The sequence below is a fragment of the Nicotiana tomentosiformis genome, chromosome 2 (genome assembly GCF_000390325.3).
Source record: "Nicotiana tomentosiformis chromosome 2, ASM39032v3, whole genome shotgun sequence".
NCBI lineage: Eukaryota > Viridiplantae > Streptophyta > Magnoliopsida > Solanales > Solanaceae > Nicotiana > Nicotiana tomentosiformis.
Window position 1 is genome coordinate 161,773,321 of NC_090813.1, and position 6,000 is coordinate 161,779,320.

A 6,000-nucleotide genomic window follows, 5' to 3' on the forward strand; every position below is an offset into this window, starting at 1 on the left:
ATCTGTGGGCCTATGGATGTTAGGGCTAGGCATGTAGTAAGTTATTTCATCACATTTATTGATGACTTTACCCGTTTCGGTTATGTCTATTTAATTTCCCACAAATCAGAAGCAATAAGTTGCTTCAAACGCTATATGAGCTTAGTGGAAAATCAATTAGACAAGAAGATAAAAGCTCTTCGAACTGACCATGGTTGTGAATACTTATCAACCCAGTTTAATAATTTATGTGATGAAAAGGGAATAGTTCATCAGTTGACTATCCCAAATACTCTACAACAAAATGGTGTTGCATAGAGAAGAAATAGAACGCTCCTAGAAATGGTTAGGTCAATGATGGCACAAGCTAACCTCCCAATTAGTTATTGGGGTGATGCGTTGCTTACTGCCACCTTTGTGCTTAACCGAGTGCCTACAAAATCAGTTACTACTCCATATGAGTTATGGACTAGAAGACAATCCGACCGGAGTGTATTAAGACCTTGGGGTTGTGCTGCCTATACACATGATTCCTCTCATAAATATGGCAAATTGGGCCCGAGGAGAAAGAAAAGTATCTTTATAAGATACTCTGAAACCTCAAAGGGTTATGTGTTTATAGGTCAGCAAGACAGTGGGAGTGTAACTGAGTTTGAATCATGATATGTCACACTCTTAGAGGATGAGTTCCCTAAGAAGGGAGAGGCAGGTTAAGACCTAACCTTATTTGATATAATGGATCAAGAAGTACAAGGATCACTTCATTCGAGTGGGAGAATTTTAGCAGATGATGAATTAGTTTCTCATGAAAGACCTCCTTCATCATCAAATGCGAATGAAAGTAATCCTTATATATTTAGTGGAAATGACCAAATGGATCTTGTTCCAAGTGGGAGCGAGATGGTCACAGATCTTGTTCCAAGTGGGAGAAGGATAAATGATCTTGATCCGAGTGGGAGAAACATTGATCCAAATGGGAATGATGATGAATCATAAATAAGGTGTGGTTCTCGTAAAAATATTCCCCACCGACAATTTGATGTTGAAGGCGACGAACTATTTATGATGCTCCTACAAGAAGAAAACTAGTCTAAAAATAAAAAAGAGGCTTTCTCATACCCTTCTAAGGATAAATGGACAAAAGCAATGGAAGATGAATTGGATTCTATGAGAGTCAACAAAGTTTGGGAACTAGTTGACCTCCCTGAAGGACGCAAAGCAATTGGGAGCAAATGGGTTATCAAAATTAAGCTCAAGGCTGATGGCATAATTGAGATAAATAAGGCTCGAATGGTGGCGAAAGGGTATACACAGCAGAAAGGAATAGACTACGAAGAGACTTTCTCGCCTGCTGTACAATTTACCTCAGTTCGCCTGGTTCTAACTATTGTTGCAAGCTTGGATCTTGAATTACATTAGATAGATGTAAAAACTGCCTTTCTCAATGGAGAACTAGATGAAGAAATCTATATAGAACAACCTGAGTGTTTCATTGAAAAGGGCCACGAACAAAAGGTTTGTAGACTTTTGAAGTCTATTTATGGCCTCAAATAATATTCAAGGCAGTGGTATTTACGCTTTCAGAATGTTGTTGTATCCAATGGTTTTACCATGATGGATGAAGACCATTGCGTTTATACCAAAAGATCAAGAAACAAGCTTGTCATTTTAACATTGTATGTAGATGACATACTTATAGCTGGAAATGATAAGGAATTTATAACTAAGATAAAGTCATGGTTGTCATCTCAATTTGAGATGAAAGATATGGGTGAAGATGCATATATTCTTAGAGTTAAGATTTCAAGAGATCGTCCAAAGAAACTAGTGTATCTCTCACAAGAGAATTACATTAGAAAAGTTCTTGAACGATTCAATATGCAAAATAGTAGCCAGTTAAAACTTCTATCAGTAAATACCATACCTTGGGAGGTCAGATGTGTCCTAAGACTCCTGAAGAGAAAGAATGAGCCGAGTTCCTTATAAGAGCGCAATCGGAAGTCTAATATATGCTATGGTGTGCACTAGACCTGATATCTGTCAAGTAGTTGGCTTGGTAAGTAGATATCAAACCGACCCTCAAACCGACCCAGGTTTAGCACATTGGCAAGCAGTAAAGAGGATCATGAGATATTTGAAGGGAACTGCTAATTATGCCTTTTGTTATCAATGCGGCAAGGATCTACGATTAGTTGGATACAGTGATGCTGACCATAGAGGAGATCTAGATGAGAGAAAGTCTACCCCAGGATATGTTTTCTTACTCAGTGATGGCGCCATTTCATGGAGTAGTAAGAAACAATCATGTGTATCACTATCTACGATGGAAGCTAAGTACGTGGCTCTTGCATCATCAGCACAAGAAGCTATTTGGTTGAAAAAGTTCTTGAAACACTTGTTGGATATCGCAAAAAATTCTGAACCAGTGTTAGTCTACTGTGACAGTGAAGCTGCAATATCTTCTACTAAAGACCCTAAATTTCATTGTAAAACCAAACACATAGATATCAAGTATAACTATGCGAGATACATGGTTAGACGCAAGATAGTGAATGTGAAGTATGTGTCTACAAAAGATATGTTAGTAGATCCATTGACCAAGCCTTTATCTAGAGATGCATTTGTGAGACACACTAGGTTTCAAGGCTTACGTAGACTTTGATATTCTTCATTTTGTTATTCATTTTCCCGCGTTCACAAAACTGGTATTCTTTGATTATCAATAAAGTTGATTTACATACATACATATTTATATTGTTGAATGTTATGTGTATTCTTTGTTCACTTTATTTTGATAAGTATGTCGGGTAGACAAGAGGTTGGCCTTCTCATACAGGCAACCGCCTCCTTATCTTAGTGATGTGAGGAGATGAGACATGATTTTAAGCAAAATTATCATAAGGATAATTTGAGAGCTATTCGTTTAAAATCAGAATGTCGTTTAAACAATGACATAAGGTCATTAGGGTGAAAACCGTTCACCTAGTCTACTTTGTGAGCCATATGTGAGTTAAATGTGATTTTGTAGATCAAGAAACTCAAATTTAGATACTTATGATGTCTAAATATCATATGTACACCATTCTTTATGAGATAAAGACATACGCTCCTTGGGAAAAAGGAGAAAATGCTGTAGCACGTGTCTCATACCATGCGTGCTAATGTTGACCAATTGGGTTAACATAAGTCCATTCTCAACTTATTGTTGTGTGAGACCTAGAGCTTTTATGATGGCTCAAGATTTTATACCCTCACAGACTCTAATCAGATACTTGAGACTTAGTGTGATGTTAGCTATCTTAGTGTGTTTCTAAAAGACCACGTACACAGATTCGATCAAGCGGAGCATATCTAGAAAAGTTGTCATACTAATGTTAAGGGGATCGTGAGAAGAGGAAGATCATTGATGGAATCTCATTTATTTGTATTCACTCATGCACCAATTATAACTTATGCGTTATGATTGTGAATACAAAAAATAATGATATATGAGATAATATCAAATGTGATTCATATGATATAGGCTACTGCATACTTTATGATCTACTTGCAGGTTCGCACTCGACGAGATGCTATATACTCATAACAGATGTATAGCACTTAGCTCTCACAGTATGCTGGTCGCACGGTCTACTTCCTTGTATGAATGATTGAGGAGATAAGTTGATAATATATTTCTTAGACTAGATGAGCACTCTTATTATGTGTGAGTGGGAGATGTAGAAAATAGGGTCTACCCATAAGGGGTGCTCTTAGGGCCCACTAGGGTAAAACACAGTAATTTTAATAATTACTGTAACCCTAGTATTCCCTATATAAGTACACTTACTGTATACAATAAATAGAATACTCTCAGCAGTATTTTTCTACACTCTTCTCTCTCAATTTCAGTTAGGGTTTAGATTGTGATATAGGGGGTTGCTCCGTCACAACGTGACAACCACCACCGACCAGTGATTCCAGCCTCGGTTCGTCCGTCTTCCGCTTCTGCGCCACAAAGAACAAATAAGTTCTCGTTTTACGATTTACGCGCTAAATCTAATAGTTTTTTGCTAACAGGTTTATACTGTACATCTATTTCAGTTCAGTCATCCTACTTGCAATATCCACTTTTGTTTAATTAGCTTTTACTGGTTAAGTTTGACTTGTTTTTCAGCTGTTAGAAATTAATCAGTCATATTACTCCTTAAAGGGGATTTATCCAGAAATAGAATTGATTTACCTTGACAAAAAGATATTGGTTTTGCATGAGGTGTAGAAGTATTTCTTGGCTGTAATATATATTGTCCTGAATACCAGTCTATGTTAGACTACATTCAAATAGTTCGATCGGTTATGAAATGAATTTTCTTAGGTAAAGAGACAAAGAACATTTTAACTATATCTAGCTTGAGAGATATTTGCGCCTTGTATTAGGCTGCAGTTGAAACGAAATTCTGGTACTCAGTCAAGTTTGATCTTATTCAAATGAATGGGAAACTAGTAGATATGTTTTTGAGTTTCACTAGAACTTAAAGAGTACAAACCAAATGTTATATCTTAATTGCCTACATTTTGTTCCATTAGAGATTGGACCACAAAACTTCTGAATGGTCTCTGATGCAGATTTTATTTGGGGCCCTGCTTCTTGTTCATTCGGAACCTTTCCCTGGATATATTCGTGAGTCCATTGATGGCAATAACGATGAAACAATTGAACTGGTGCATCCTGTGGGACATTGAACTATCTGCTTTCAAGAGCTAAATGGTAATTGATATTTCTTAACTGTGGTAGGGATTTCTTTTGGATGGGTAACTGACTCCTGATCACGCCCAACTATGCCTTATAAAAAGAATTAAGCGGTCATTGTAAATATAATCCGGTTTACAAGTCCGAAGTTGAATCCTACAGAGAATTAACCTACTAATCACAACTGCTAGGTTTGCAAGAATTCAAGCAATCAACTTCCAAAAATATTGAATAATGAGTTGAGTGTTTACTAACTAAAAGCTAGGTAATTAAAAAGCTGTAATTTTTAATACTAACAAAGCAAATGTTGTAGACAAGATTAGAAAGGTCTAGGGTTACGATTTCCCCTCTCATCGGAATCCTCCCCGCCACGTCTCATATAAATTCGCCTAGATATTCTCTACCGATCGTGAGCACTTTAAGTATCGTAATTCTCTTCCGAGTAAATACAACAATTTACTAGACGTATTCTACCAAACTACGCTAGCCGGCACTAGTTTACCGCTCACTAAGATCGCACCAATGTTTCGTTATTCCTAATTCCACCTTTAAACCCTCCGTATTGATTCTTCATATATGTTAGGAGTGATGTTAGTCAACAATTACCTAAATGTGTACCCTTTTCCAAGCAATACACACTAAATATGCACAGTCAATTGAGGGCCCTTCAATCAACCACAATAATCACGTAGTTGAACAAGTAGAAAAAGTCCAATGACAAACTTATATTAAACTCAATAAAAATTCATCCTCCAAGAGGTTCCATCAAACCCTAGATGACGGGTTTAGCTCCTCATAATATTATGTAAGATTACAATATAAAAAGTCATAACCAACAATGAAAATATGAAGAAGAAAGTGAAAAACTCGTAGAAGAATTCTCCGCCTTGCTCTTTTCTTTGTGTTCTTGCCTCCTCCCGTTCGATCCTCTCTCAGAAAGTGAGTTTAGAGCCTATTTATATGGGATAGGATTAGCATGGGGCGAAAATAATACAAGCCCACTTTAGAATAACCTTTTTAGGTTAGCTCGCTCACTCTCTCGTGCGCACGCGAGAGTGAACGGGCGAAGTGCTTCTCTTCTTCTTTTCCTTCTAGATCTCTCGTGCACTTCCATGCCTTTTTGCCATAATCCGCTGTTTTTTCTCAAGCTTTTCCTCATCTAGCTCGTTCACTTTCTCGTGTGCACGCGAGAGTGAATGAGCAAAATCCTTCTTTTGTCTTTTTGGTCGCGAATCAACTTCTTTTGCTCACTTTTCGTCCAACTTGCTCCTACACATAAGAATGCACGTAAT